The 16,348-nt window shown below is 41.7% G+C and overlaps 1 protein-coding gene across 2 annotated transcripts in view; it reads left to right on the top strand.

The window, feature by feature from the left end:
• Positions 1–16,348, top strand: part of LOC124868735 (protein sidekick-1-like) — a 421,512-nt gene that overhangs the window by 175,570 nt on the left and 229,594 nt on the right. The gene's annotated exons all lie outside the window — the stretch shown is intronic.

Genomic DNA, 16,348 nt, shown 5'->3' with positions numbered 1-16,348 from the left:
TTTAATTAGCTCTGGGGCCCGTGGCAGATGGACGTGAATCGACTGTGATAGCCAGCAGCTTCAAGAGGACAGGCGGGATAAGGAGAATTACAACTCTCCTTTCTTCCACTGTCAGGGCCACAGGAAGCTCAGATTGATCAAACAGAAGCAGTGATCTGTGCAGAGGAGTGACAGGACAGACAGTGAATATTTCAGTTTCTTGTTGCAGAAGAGTTGAGTGGTGTGAAGAGCGCTGATCTTACTAGCTTTCAGAGTCGCAGCAGGGCCTTATGGGAGTTTTTTTATTTTTATTTTTTGCTCGGAGCATCCCCAAGCTTCCGTATGCCACGGAGATGTTTGTGTTTTACAGTATTCATTTATTTTAATTTGCCAAACACCACTTTCACAGAGGGAATGATTCATTATTTTTTCTACTTCCCATCACACGCGCAGCAGAGGTCTGAACAGAAGGAACTTTCTCGGTGTCTGAACCTAGCGAGCAGATGTTGTGTGTGCTTGTGTTGGCAGGTATGTGCACATGCACGCTTCTGTCTGTTAGGCGGCGATGTTAAGAGAAAAAGCAGCATCATTTGGATGGTTAGGCAAAGAATATGGAAGCTTAGATGCCTCCACATGCTAGAAATACAAAGATCTTCCATCTACAGCAGCAGCTCATAATGACTTAGTTTCTCACGGCAGCCAAAGGGGAAGATCAAAGCGACAGAGAGCAAGGTAGAAGAAGGCACAAAGGAGAAAAACTAACAGGAAATGAGTATGCAGGAAAGGGTTTAAGCTCATCTCAATCCATTGTGGCTGGAGCTTAATCTGGGAAGCCACCAGAGGCTTAGATACTGTATGTGACTTTCTTCTTAATAATATGATTTAGTTACTTCTGGGATTACAAAAAAACTCCCTGGCATGTTGGATTTTAAAACATGGCTGCCCTGTGACAACTTTTATTAACCCGCCACATAGTGTCGGCTACAATCTTCCTTGTCGCAGCTTTTCTTACGGTTTTATTACACAAAATGACCCAAATGGTCAGTAGTGTTAGTTTTCCAAGATTCGATGCACAGATGTAGAAACCAGCAACATGAAAACTCAAGAAATCATAATCAGGGTGTTTATAAACATGAAATAGCACAACTTTCCACTTTATTTATTTAGACAAACTAGAAAGAAACTGTCTATGAGTCAACAACCTTTTAGTTCTACTAAAAACGAAGATTAAATACATTTAATAAAAAAAGAAAACATGAAGGAGATAATGAGTGTAAGATCTCTCTCTTTGATTTCACTAGTTTGATGGTCCTGTTGTTTTACCTCCACCTCTGTAAAATGTTTCCCGATGTTTGTTGTTGTGTTTATAAATATTTTGGCTTCTTATAGCCTTCATGGTGGGGCTCTAGTCCAGCTCATTTTCCCTTTAGAGCCAAGGGTGCAGGGCAGGTCACCTTACGTGTTCACCAGAAGCTGTCCAGGTGTCTTTTGTGTTCCTCAAAATTAGGCCACACATTTGCCACAGTAATGGGGGCGCTGTGCCGGTCCGTTGTGGTGAAGAGAGAGCTGAGCCGAAAAGCGAAGCTCTCGATTTACCGGTCGGTCTACGTTCCTACCCTCACCTATGGCCATGAACTTTGGGTCATGACCGAAAGAACGAGATCCCGGATACAAGCGGCTGAAATGAGCTTCCTCCGTAGGGTGGCCGGGCACTCCCTTAGAGATAGGGTGAGGAGCTCGGCCATCCGGGAGGGGCTCGGAGTAGAGCCGCTGCTCCTCCACATCGAGAGGAGCCAGTGGAGGTGGCTCGGGCATCTATACCGGATGCCTCCTGGACGCCTTCCTCGGGAGGTGTTCCAGGCACGTCCCACCGGGAGGAGGCCCAGGGGACGGCCCAGGACACGCTGGAGGGACTATGTCTCTCGGCTGGCCTGGGAACGCCTTGGGCTCCCCCCGGAGGAGCTGAAGGAGGTGTCTGGAGAGAGGGACGTCTGGGCGTCTCTGCTGAGTCTGCTGCCCCCGCGACCCGGTCCCGGATAAAGCGGAAGACGACGAGTACGAGTACTTTATAAATCATACTTAGAATATCATGTTAAATCCATGTTATACATGTGCAAGATGTGTTTTTCTTTATAAAAACCCCAAAATGTCTTATTTTTCTTCCTGCTCAACAATAAACTACACAGGCAGTAATTTAGTCAAATAAAGTAGTTGATTTTGAAGGATCTGTAAATCAATATATCTCCAAAACACAAAAAAGGTTTCATATTTTTGCCTCATTAAGAGAAACGCAGAAAATTTTCCGTTTTGTTTTTTACAGATGTTTGTTTTCTTAAATAAATAAATTTACTAAATGCAGATTTGGAGGCATCCAGGTCTGCTTTTGAGTACAAGTCACTGGATTTTTGCAGTCCTATTTAATATGAAATTAAAAAGAAAGCAAACAACATTAATTATTAAAGGATGAATACCTTGTGTTGTTCCGAACATTTTCCGTTTCAGGATTTCAGTATGTCAGGAAAATGTTTTCTCTAGTTGTGAAAAAAGTCTCCATCTGCATCAACGACCTGTGCTGGCAAGCCAAATTTGTGCCATTCTTGAATCGCGGTCAGGGGCGCCACAAAACCATTCTAGGGTTTGCAAACGGCCCCCAGGCTGTACTTTGGACACCCCTGTACTAATCTGTTTTGGGTAAGTTCTTGTAGTAGTTTAATGATTGTAATATACCCTACATCCTCAATCTTATAAGGCAATTTTATTGACAAACAGCCTGAAAAAGCTTCATACAGGGATGCTTCTTGTAAAAACGTCCCTGTATGTCTTAATTTGCCGTGTAATTTCTGCCTTTATTTGATTACTGTGTATTAGTGCCATCTATCAGGGAGACCGTGTTGCAGAATTATTATTTCAATTATCATTATTACATTTATTGAAGGTATATGGTGCAGTTTACCCTTGGAAAACACACTGCTGCACCCTTTCAATAATTCAAATTGCCTTTGGTCTCATATTTAGAGCTTAAATAAAGCTTGTCGGGAGTTATTGCTGTTGCTTCTTGTCTTGTGTGAAATATGGGTGCATACCCCTCACCTTAGCTACAATTTGTTCTTCTAATGTTTTTGTTCTTAATGAGAAGAAATAAGATTGATTAAAAGATAAAGAAATATAAAATTTAAGGTGCTAATAAAAATTCTACCAGATTTAATTTTTATTAATTTTAGAGGCAGAACATAAAGCAACAGGGATTCCTTTTCTTGTCCCTGCAAGAATTTAATATTTTGCAATTTACCCCCACTGCCCACTCCCTCCTGCTATCCCTTTTCCTCCCATTCTATAATTGAATTGCTCCTTTTGGTCCCATAATGTGGCGGCAAATAGCAGAGTGAAAAGTCTCCACTGTAGACTCTTCCATTTCCTTTTTTGTTATCTTGCCTTCCCTTCTTTTGAGCTGATACTGGTTTGTTGTTTAGTGTTTTGTCCCCTGTTTTCTCTCCTCTTGTTTGTGTTTCTTTGCAGGCAGCTTTAGTCGTTCCTTGACCCCAGCTCAAAGCTTAAATACTAAAACTGGTATTCCTCTTCTTCTGACCTTATTATATATTTGAAAGAAAGAAGGCTATGTGCTAATATTTTACTCCTTTTAGTGTTTTTGTGATATTTTTGGCGACCTGTCCAGGATATATCACAGCTCTCACCTAATGTCGGACAGAAAATGGATGGATTATATTTGTGGTAGAGTAAATATTTTTATTTTTTAGTCTGCACACAATTGCCTTTTTGAGTTGGCTCACATAAAAAAGAATGAACCATCTCCAGTAGGGGGTGTAACGGGTCACGTATTGGTACCGAAATGCCCTGTCGGTTTAGTGTGCATGTGTACAGAACAAATACAACGTTGTTTTATACTGGAACACATGCAGAGTGTTTATGCAGAACTAAATGCGCGTTGCAACGTTCTGTACGGCAACTTTAAAAACAGAGAGGACTCCCAGCTGTCACTAAACTCTGTTATTTGGGAATATTAAGGTTTCTCCTGCAGCTACAATGGAGAAAAGGTGGACCGAACCAAAACTGCTGTTGAAAACTAAGTTACATAGGTCAATCTGCACTGAATTGAGTTGCTCACGTTAACCAAAGTCAAGCAGATTGTAAACATCGCTGCGTAGCACATGAGATGCAACAACACACTGGTACTGTCAGGAGTTAGTCTGACCAGAGGGGGTTTCCCAGCAGCTGGACTTTTATGGTGCATTCAAGTATGTCTTGTAAACTGGATGTTTAAATACTGAAACATCCCCAAACTGTTTTAAACTGTTTTTTTCTTGAATGTAGCTTCGTCTTATTTAAAAAATCATAAACAGTAACAATGATCAGTTCATGCGGTTTCATAATATATATAATCCTTCTATCCATTATTACCTAAAAACAAAATCAAACCAAGTTTCTAATCGTTCTACAGTGGCCACTTTATTTGTTTTTCTTGATTGACAGCGACTTCAAAGCCCTCTAGATTAAAATGAATGGTAGATTCATTCAAGAAAAAAAAATCATTGCCTAAGCATTAAAAGTCATTTACTTGTCGTTTAGTGGATTGGTTTGTTCCGTTTCAACCTTTGCGTCATCATGGTCAAGACCAATAAGCTGTCAAAAGGTTGTCTGGGACAAGATGGCAAATCTGCACAAGGCTGGAATAGGCAACGAGTCCATCAAGAAAAAGGTTGGTGAGAGGGTGACAACTGTGACAGATTTGATTACTTTGAAAGGGTTTGGAGCCCATGTAAGATCTAGCCTGAAAAGAAAGATGACAGCTACTCAGGAGGAGCTTGGTACTAAAGGCAGTTAGAACCACAGCCGCCGAGAACACAACTGGCAACAATATCCACGTTAATGGATTGAATTTTGTTGCACCCTGCTATAGAAGGCACAGTGAACATCTGCAGTACCATGAAAAAGTATTTGCCCCCCTACAGATATCTTCTGTTTTTGCTTATTATGTTTAAGATCATCAAATACGTTTCAAAATCAGACAAAGCTAACCTGAGTAATAACCAAAAAGCTGAAATAATCAGTTTAAAACAGCTTTTTGTATTTAACCAGGTTATCTTTGATGCGATCAAAAATTACGTGATGATCTGAGACATTTAAACCTGATTAAAAGCAAGAACAGAAGAAATCTGTGGGGGGGGGGGATTAGTTTTTGACAACATTATAAGTGATTCATAGAAAGCTTTGGAGTTGGTTCTGTGGTCAGATAAAACCCAAATCCAACTCTTTTCTATCAACTCGACCCACAGTGTTTGGAGGACGAGAAAAGCAGAGTATGGCTTACAGAATACGTGCCTTAGTCAGGCACGAAGGTGCAAGCATTACCGTTTGGGACATTTTCTATGCAAAAGGTAACCACAGGTCATGTTCTATAAGATGTTCTGCAAAAACATTCTCAGGTAAGGTAAGATAAAAGGAGATAGGAGAGGCTAAAAAAGAACCGCATTAAAGTCGTACAATGGTCTGGCCAGTCTCCTAACCCTAACCCTACAAAATAATGATAGATAGAGCTGAAGCCCCAAACTGCCCAGCAACAGGAGTGAGTTTTGGTAAAGAGGAGTGAGGCAGAATCCTTCCTGAGGTGATTGCAAAACTAGTGGAACTCCACTATGGCAGGGTTTAAAATCCACTGAATTCAGGTGCAGAAATTAAATGAATCATTTCAGCATTTTGTTAATTATTTTGAGCTCCCATGGAGGCAAAATACAACATTCATTAACAGGTAAGAACTTGTGGGTGGATCAGTTCATTTATTTGAAGATTTGGTCACTCTTCTTTTATTCCCAGTATTGTTTTTTTCACTCGAGATTAAAGTAATTAGTGGATGTCCAGATGGTGCATGGGTGGAAAATGTAAACAAAAGTTTAGAGAGTGTTATTCACGGTTGTGCAGATGGTCTGGAGGGAAAGAAATGGAAGTAAAGATAATCCATGAGCATGAACACCATTTCTGCCTCCTTAATCGGCAGTTTTCACTGTGTTCCCATTTATTTTTTGTTATTTCTTTACTACCTCTTTCTGCCTGCACCCTGAGTTCAGTTGTCTTCACACCCCAGTAGCAGCCCCGAGTCTGTATTTAATTATGGGTCATGTCAGGTTTTATATGAATGGGCTGAGTGAGATCCTGAATTGATTTGGAGATAATTGCACAGAACAGATTGTTTTGTGTCAGCTCTACCTGTGATGGGCAAGTACCGGCTTGAAAACAAACCAATGCTAGCATTTTCTCTGCAGATTAACGAAAAAAATTGTCTGATTGTTCATTTCTTTCTGAGTTTGTGTGTATGTGTTTCAGAAGATCTGCTCTGCAGTAAAAAGAAGTTACCAAAGAATAAAAACTATTTGTGTCCAGTGCTTTGCGAAAGTACTTATACCCCTTGAATCTTTTCATAATTAGTTACATTACTACCACAGGTTTCAGTGTATTTTAGAGTACTTTTGTGTTATAGTCAAGAGTAGTGCAATTAGGAAGTGAAAAGGAAGATGTTGCAGTGATGGAAAATAAAAATCTGGGAAGTGTGGTGTGCATTTGTAATCAGCCCCCCTCTACTCTTAAAGTAGATCCATCCATCCTGCTTGACCTTTCAGGGTAGTGGTGGGGGCCGGTCATTGGGCGAGAGGTGGGGTACACCCTGGACAGGTCACCAGTCTATCGCATGGCAACACAGACAGAGAACCATGCACACACACACATTCACACCTAATGGCAATTTAGAGAGAACAGTTAAAGTAACAGTCATGGTTTTGGATTAGGGAGTACCCGATTCTTCCCCTTTAAACGTAAACACTTCTTTTTGTGGGTTTCTCACTAAAAGTCTCAATAAAATACATTCAACTTTTTTGTTGCAACTTGACAAAATGTAAAAGGGATGTGAATAATTTTGCAAGTACTGTGATGATCCAAGATGGCGCCGCAGATGGTCGCCTCGGCGTGTTGGTGCGCATTGTTTTGTTTTGTTTTTTGCTTTAAAACAGTCTTCTGCGATGGTACCCGGAGCTCTCTCACCAGAGAAGAACTCATGAACATCAGGTCTACTACACCAGAGGAGTTATTTCCAACTTTTCTGCCTACTGCTCTGGAATTTTTGGACATTCTGGTCAAAGGTGCGCTCACCTTTGTTCACGCGGTGAAACGCCGGAAGAGAGGGAAACGGGCTGGGGTGCTGGTACGACTTCGCCATCGTGGACTACGAACACCGTTACCTGGAATATTTCTCTCTAACGTGCGCTCACTTCCCAACAAAGTTGACGAACTACAACTGCTGTTGGGGAAAAACAGGGACTTTTATTCATCGGCAGTTTTGTGCTTCACGGAGACGTGGCTGTGTGGATTAATACCGGACTCTGCGCTGCAGCTGGCAGGATTCCAGCTCTACAGAGCGGACAGAACTCTCCGGCAAAGCAAAAGGTGGGGGAATCTGTTTTTACCTCAACAGTGGTTGGTGCAACGACGTGACAGTGATTCAGCAGCACTGTTCTCCAGACCTGGAATCCTTCATCATAAACTGTAAGCCTTTCTATTCCCCCCGTGAGTTCGCTTCGTTCATCCTGGTCGGTGTTTACATCCCGCCGCAAGCTAACGTGCAGGTCACACAGCGCATGCTCGCCGACCAGATACTGAGTGTGGAGCGGACCAACCCGGACTCCTTAGTAATCGTCGTTGGTGACTTTAACAAAGGTAATCTGACCCACGAACTCCCCAAATATAGACAGTTTATAAAATGTCCGACCAGAGAGGACAACATTCTGGATCACTGTTACACCACCATCAGAGACGCTTATCACGCCGTCCCACGTGCTGCACTGGGCCAATCCGACCACATCATGGTCCACCTGATTCCTGCATACAGGCAGAAACTAAAGCTCTGCAAACCTGTTGTGAGGACGACAAGGAAGTGGAGCAGTGAGGCTGTGGAGAATCTCCAGGCGTGTTTAGGCTGTACAGACTGGGATGTGTTCAGGACTACTACCAACAGTATGGACGAGTACACAGAGGCTGTGACTTCCTACATCAGCTTCTGTGAGGACAGCTGTGTACCATCATGCACCAGGGTGAGTTACGACAACGACAAACCCTGGTTCACAGCCAAACTCAGAAGGTTAAGACTGGATAAGGAAGAGGCCTTCAGGAGTGGGGACAAAGACATATACAAAGTACAAGTTTGGCAAGGCAGTGAAAGAGGCCAAACGACTGTACTCTGAGAAGCTCCAAAACCAGTTCTCAGCCAACGACTCTGCGTCTGTCTGGAAAGGGCTCAAGCAAATCACCAACTACAAGCCGAAAGCCCCCCACTCCATCAACGACCGACGCCTCGCCAACGACCTGAACGAGTTCTACTGCCGCTTTGAAAGACAAATGGACAGTCCTGCAACCATCCCCCACGACACCCCCCAACAGCTGCAGCCACAATCCACCACCCCCATCTCTCCAACCTCAAGAGGGGCTTTTGGCACCTCCAACCCCCACCCTGAAGTTCCCCCCCACCAGTGGATTTCAGCTCTGCCTTCAACACCATCGTCCCAGTTCTGCTACAGGAGAAGCTCTCCCAGCTGTGTGCCCGACTCCACCTGCAGGTGGATCACTGACTTCCTGTCTGACAGGAAGCAGCGCGTGAGGCTGGGGAAGCACGTCTCTGACTCCCTGACCATCAGCACCGGTTCCCCCCAAGGCTGTGTTCTCTCTCCTCTGCTCTTCTCCCTGTACACCAACAGCTGCACCTCCAGTCACCAGTCTGTCAAGCTTCTGAAGTTTGCGGACGACACCACCCTGATCGGACTCATCTCTGATGGTGATGAGTCTGCGTACAGATGGGAGGTGGACCATCTGTTGGACTGGTGCAGCCAGAACAACCTTGAGCTCAACGCTCTAAAGACAGTGGAGATGGTTGTGAACTTCAGGCAGAACCCAGCACCACCTGCCCCCATCACCCTCTGTGACTCCACAATTGACACTGTGGAATCTTTCCGCTTCCTGGGAACCATCATCTCCCAGGATCTCAAGTGGGAGCCAAACATCAGCTCCCTCATCAAGAAAGCCCAGCAGAGGATGTTCTTCCTGCGGCAGCTGAAGAAATTCAACCTGCCAAAGACTATGATGGTGCACTTCTACACAGCCATCATTGAGTCCATCCTCACCTCCTCCATCACCATCTGGTACGCCGCTGCTACAGCCAAGGATAAGGGCAGGCTGCAGCGTGTCATTCGGTCTGCTGAGAAGGTGATTGGCTGCAGTCTACTGTCGCTCCAGGAACTGTACACCTCCAGGACCCTGAAGCGGGCAGGGAAGATTCTGGCTGATCCCTCCCACCCCGGTCACAGACTCTTTGAGACTCTCCCCTCTGGCAGGAGGCTGCGGTCCCCCCCCCCCCACCCCCCCACCCCCCACCCTTTTTTTTGCTGACAGGACACCTGTAACCTGCAACTCTATGTGTTACATTAACGCTCAGCTTGGACTCCTGCTTTACTTGCACAATGATCACCTGCACTGTTGTATTGCTCTTGCATCTTATACTGCTCTATATTTACTCTCACTCACTTAAAACTGTGCACATATATTTATATTATATTGTAGATATGTTTATACTGTTTAATTTGTATTGTATTGCACTGACTACGCCAAAACAAATTCCTTGTATGTCCAAAAACGTACTTGGCAATAAAGCTTTTCTGATTCTGATTCTGATTCTGATTCTGAAAACATGGCTGTAGTGACTTAGATATTTTAATATTTGGAATAAGCCATGTAAAACAATATGAAAAATCTATTAAAAATGGGACCGTTGCTTCTTATGTCCGCAATGTTTTGCCTGCAATCCAAAAGACTTGATGTTTCTTAGAAAATGTCTAGAGGCAATTTGCTCTGCCCCCACATTATTATGCATGAATTTTGCAGTAAAGAAATCATATCTGAATATTTTATAACTGAACTTCATGGGGATCGAAGAGCTTCATGTGTGGTCATGGGAGACGAGGAGCAAGGGGTTGCTTTAATTCAATTGCCTTTTCTGGTAATATTAGTCATTGTCAAGGTGCAGTCAGAAACAATTGCATTAGGAAGAACAACACTTTAGGGTCTGCTGTCACACTATGAATATTCATTGTTTAATCTGCCAGATGCAATTTATTGTGGTTTTGTTTAAAACCGTTTTGTTTTAAAGTCTGGAGGCGCTAAGAAGGCCCAAACACGTCACATGATAAAACATCATGTCTTTAACAATGCATTTTCTGTCCTGCTTTCATACATTTTCAAGTCGAGAGCGATGTCATTTTCTGAATCCAGTGAGATGTCATATCCCATCATTGTTAACTACAAAAGCCACCTCAGTATGTACCGAATATATTAGTAGAACCAGAGACCCCTCTCATCTATCCCTACGTTGGGTCGCTGCCTATAGCTGCTTTCCAAATCTGCTGCCATATTTCTTTTAACAACAGAGGTAAAAAGAAAACTTTTTGACAGTGGAAAATAGGGAGGACATTAACTCTGAGGCTTTGCTTAATGATACCAAAATAACAGAGGCTTACTTTGCCTCACACGCTCAAAGGAAAACAGAAAATCAGCAAGAGCTGGAGGAGGAGGTGGAGAACAAGAGCACGACCTTCTTAATGTGCAAAAGTATGACTGAATATGCCATCACAGAATATTTACTACTGTAATTTTATTTTTCATCTGACAACATTATAGTTGCATTGTATTTATATTTTGTACCATAACCACAAGGCATATTGTAAATTTGCCGTTAAAAGGCCATCTGTATCCTTTCAATTGACTCTGTTTTCTATAATCTTTCTGGAGAACTATTGCACATGTATGGTATTAAAGGCTATATGTCCTAATTTCATTGGTTCCTTCTAAAGGACATTAAATGAACCTTAAATGAACAAGGCATACAGCATATAACATGAACTTCTGTGTGTCTTCAGTCTCTTAAAAACCTTCACCAAACACCCTTATATGCAGACATTGAAACCTTCATCAACCAATCCGTTTTCTATACCTGCTTTAAGGCCAGCACTGGCATGGTGGGTTGGATGTGCAGTTGGGTTGCTGCAGTTAGTGTCTATGAGTGTGAGGCAAGGCCCACTTTGAACAGGCCGTCTGTCCATCATAGGGACACACTGGAAAAATTACCATGCACACTCAAGAGCAATTTAAAAGTCCTTATTAACCTAACCTGCATGATTCTAGATGGAGGGAACGTATTCGTGCACAAGGAGGACATGCAGACTTCACGCAGAAATGCCCCAGCAGGGATCTGAAATCAGGCTCAGGACAATATTTATATTGCAAAGGACTGTTTAAAGTGTTTAATATTTGGTAATAATTGGCTAATATATTCCAAGTGTTATGAACGTCCATTTTTCATGCTGATGTAATATTTACCCAGTTGGACAGAGTCACACAACAGCAGATGCTCACGCTGGACACAAATGACACGGCTCAAAATACTAAAGGTCACAGAGTGATGGAGGCACAGATGAGAAAGAGAGGGAAGAAGAAAATGGGTACATATCGCAACCGATATCTTCATCGCAATATTTACCATTATTATTGCCATTGCAGAATTTTCTTCTACCATGCAGCCCTACTCAGAACCTTCTTTCCGAGAGGAAACAGGGCTAAGAACTGTGTAGCTTAACATTGAAAACCCACTCTATTTCTACCTTCTCTGTTTTTATGAGCTGCTTATTTGCTCTTTTATGTAAATACTATATCACTAGATAATGGGTGCAATGTTATTTCTCCTACAGAATAAAGTTCAGCTTGGACAACATATCAGTCCTCTGACTAAATCCTTTGCAGCTTTGGAGACAGTGACCAAGAACCACAGGAACCTTTTAGATTCTTTTCTTTTGTTACATGCTCCATACTTCAAACGGTTTTTATTTCTGGCCTTACTCTGGCAAAACATGATTTAGTTAAATTATTTGTTACAGACTTTTTTTGAAATTGTTTACCACTTTAAACAGTCAAAGCTAAGGACGTTACCTGCAGTCAGATCCTTGCAGTTTATCATTACATTTCAAGGTCAAAAACACTAAAAAGGTTGCCAGTAGGTTACTATAGTTTTTCTGGACCCACACCATCCTAAATGTTTAATTTACCTCAAATCTGTGCATTTTACAGCCCACTGGAAACATCTGGCCTTTTAGATTTACTCTCCTGACCCGCAGGAAATACAGAAATCAAACGTGAAAAAGTTTTCAATTCTTTGCATGACCACTATACTTTTATTTTTAGAAAATGTCTTTTTATTTTGAAAGCAGTGCTTATACAGAAGCACCTTCTTAGAGTCTTCCAGCATTGCATCATTGTTACTCTTAGTTATTTCAGTTCATGCCAAAAATGTTGAATATGGAGTTTTTAACAAGACACGTCAGTAATTATTTAATGTAAGGTAAGTTTATTTATATAGCGCTTTTCAGCAACGAGACACTCAAAGCGCTGTACATACAATTACAATACAATCACAAAGCAAATAAACACAGATACAGACACAGAAAAACAAATCAAATGATAAAATCAAACAACAGAAGTAATTTAAAAAAGTAAAATAAAATAAAGAGAATAGAATGATGGATAAGAAAATGAAAGGAAAATTGGACCGAAAACGTCACCAATAATGTTTAGATGGCACAGTCAAAGGCCACTCTAAACAAATACGTTTTTAATCTTGATTTAAAGCAACTTAGCGTTTACAAAGATTAAACTGGTTTGCAAATTTTTTAGGATTTACAGCTTCAATTTGAATTATGATAATAACCATGCGGTGACATAAGGAGTATATATGTATAAAAAGAACCCTGGATAATTGTTATTGTTCTTCATGTGGCAGTGTCTGATTTGGTTTATACCACAGGTAAATATTTTCAGCAATAAATAAATGCAATGAAAACAGCAATGAAATATAGTTGTAGTTACTAGCTGTTAACCTTAGACTTTTGCAATAGTTGTTTCAATTAAGGTGGTTGGTGATTGAATATTTACTTATAGTTAAGCCCAAATGATATATACATCTAATTTAGGAAGGGACTAACAATTAGGGTGATGGCAACTGGGAGCTCATCACCAAAGAGAAATTGTGAAAATACCAGTGATACCGATCAACAAGTCATCTTTGAGTGCTTTTAGGTGAAGAGTAACAATGAACCGTCTCAGTGCATCTTAGAATAGACACCTAATTATCAACACTTATTTGGGTGTTGTGGAAACTGCAGTGTCTAGTTGACCTAAAAATTAAACCATAAATGAATCTTGTGTTTTCCAAGTACTGCTACTTCGATTGTTCTGCCTAAATTTTGTCTGACCTAGTGCAAACATCACATTAGATAAAAAAAAGTAAACAAAGTTTAAAATTATTTAACCGTGCAATGATTATGTGAGCTTGTGATGACCTGTGTGATCTGAGCTTACTGATTCTTTGCTCGTCTACTTTGTCTGCCAGCGAGCTTCTGCTTTTGTTTGAGCTTATCATTCAAGTACAGACAGAAAGGAGGGAGACAGATTTATGTGTGTGTTTTCATCTTGCGTGGCTCATGCTGATGATGATTAATTCTCCAGATTTGTATCTTTGAAAGGTGCATTATATTTGGTCCTCGTATGAAATGATGCTTTCTGTCTTCCCCCTCTTACTCTTCTCCTTCCTTTCCTTTACTTGTTTTTTCCTGTCTGTATCTCACATCATCTCAGCAGTCATTATTCTCCCTCCTACAGTCCAAGCTAACGTGTGTGTGTGCGTGCGTGCGTGCGTGTGCGTGCATATTAGTGCATTCTGTCTAAAGTCGTTAAATATTCTAAAGACAGAGGCCTCTTTTAATTATACACTAATCACACTTTTAATTACCTGCCACACACACATCCATCACTGACCACACACCCCGTCTACACACACTCACACACCTATACCCACACAGTCATCTGTCTCTGCGAAGAGTTCTTAACCTATTGATAAAACAGAGGGAGATGAAAGCGAAGGCAACAATAAGTGTTGGGTGGTGAAAGACTGCACGCTGAACCAAAGAGTGATTCACAATGAGTCGGTTTTGACACTTCGTTAAAGGCTTGCAGGTGAATATGACGGGAGGGAAAGATGACACACAGGAACAAGTCAATAGCTGGATTAAGGATTTGCAAAAATGGATTGCAAGTACACTTTTCCCTCCTTAAACACTTCCTTTTAGACCGTATCTTTGTCCGTGTTCGTTTGTCATTTTCCACATTGTACCTACAGTATATTTTTATGTTTACTGAGCTAAGCCAAGGATCCCCCGGACACCAGGATGAAAAAAAACATAATGCTGATTGACTGGTTAATATCAAAGCCAAACGATTGCATGCCTGAGATCAGCGACCCAGATCAATAAACAGAAGGTCACGGATTTACCGTCTCTTACAGACAAAGGCTGGGTTTTTGCTCTTGGGAAATTATAATTGCCTGTTTTCATGCATTTACCTGAGACTTTTAGGGCTTTGATTCAGGAGGTTATGTCAAGCAACAAACATCTTATTAATGTTTAATAGTGTTACCTAAAGGCCTTTGCTTTTATTCAATTACCGCTTTCTGTCATTTTGTCTGAAAAAAGGCTAGTTGTTTTCTGCAGGATCGTGCTGCAGATTTTACTTCCTCTCATCACCTGTTTTCATCAGATGATCAGACTATACAATAACAAATGCATATTCTCTCACACGTGCATCACAAGCAGGTTTGCTCACATTGTTCACACTCACAGAGGCTTCTACACTTGTGTTGTACTTCTGGATAACTAGTGTTTTTATTGACGTCAGTTGTCCTTGTTTTAGACTTGGGTGATTATCGGGCACTAAATAGACACAGTGCAGAAAGTTGGATCTGACTAGGTATAGTGTCATCAAAAAGTATTCACACCTTTACATGTTTTGTTCTGTTACAGACTCATTCTAAAATAGATTTTTGTGTAAAAGACACAAAATAGTCCATAATGACAAAGTGAAAATGTCTTCTCAGACATTTGTTTTTGTAAATTAATAAAAAATGCATTTAAGCACAACAGGTACATAAGTATTCATACCCAATGATTTTTTTTTTTTACTGAAGATGAAATGATCATCCTTTTGATGGTTCTGCATCTCCAATCAAGTTGATGAAACATGATTTCTAGCAGAACACACTTGTCTATTGTAGAGTTGACGGTGCATAGCAGAGCAGAAACCAGACAATGAAGACACAGAACCGTTTCGGCAGAGAGGTGACCTGGGCCCTGTCCCAATACCCACACTACACCCTACGCCCCTCTATGAAGTGTTTACTTTGTACAAGTGCATGTAGGGGTTGAAGTGCGCAGGTTACAAGCGTGCAAAATTGGAGAATTGGGACAGTAGTGGTACGTCATCAACTTGCACCTCTGCACCGTAACTGCAACATCAAAAAGGGCGGGAACCGGCGCTCTTTCACAGTCTTGCTGCTAAAAAAACTATTTAAAACTGCAACAAGCAATTGTTTTGAGGAGAAGAAAGTGCAGGAAGCAAAGGAGGATTATACACCAGACTCTCGCCGCGCCAGTGTTTGTTTTAAAGGTAACTTCAGTGTTATGACCTACTGACTGCCCAAACTCACTCTGAACCCAGTGGTTTCTTACAATGTTGAGCCTGGAAAACCAGTAAAAAAAAATATTTGTCGGCTTGCTGTCTAAAGTTTACGCAGTTCTTATTATTCTGATTCAATGGTTGATTATGTTGATGGTTGTGATTGGTTTTTGCTCAGAACGTCATCTGCAGCAGTGAATTGTGGGTAATATACTTCGGCGAAGTCCACTCAGATGCGGGCTTTGCCGAAGTGTGGATTGAGGGCACAAAGGGGGCGGGGCTAAGGACCACTCTGGAGAATTGGGACACACTACGCACTCAAACCCATCAACGGGAACAATTCAGGGACACAAGGGTGGAAGTGCGAGTATTGGGACAGGGCCCAAGAACCCATTGGTCACAAAGGCAGAGCTCAGATGTTACCTTCTGGTGATTTGAAAGCCATCCAGAAGGTCAACCATTACTTATACACTCCAACCAATTAGGCTTTTCTCGTGGACTGTCCAGTAGGACATGACAGCCCTCCTAGATTTTGCAGGAACAGACCTTAAAAATGGTCAGACAAGGAGAAGCAAAATTCACTGGTGTGATGAAACCTTAACAGTACTTTTTGGCTTAAACTCCAAGCATCTGGAGAAAAACAAGCACTCCTCATCAACTGGCTAACAACATCACTACTGTAAAGCATGGCTGTGGCGGCATCATGCTGTGGGGATGTCTTTCAACCTTTATTTATACAGGCAGACTGATTGAGACAGAGGTTCCC

Source organism: Girardinichthys multiradiatus, chromosome 5 (genome assembly GCF_021462225.1).
Source record: "Girardinichthys multiradiatus isolate DD_20200921_A chromosome 5, DD_fGirMul_XY1, whole genome shotgun sequence".
Taxonomy (NCBI): Eukaryota; Metazoa; Chordata; class Actinopteri; order Cyprinodontiformes; family Goodeidae; genus Girardinichthys; species Girardinichthys multiradiatus.
Note: the sequence above shows the minus strand (reverse complement) of the source record. Positions and strands in the feature narration are given on the sequence as shown.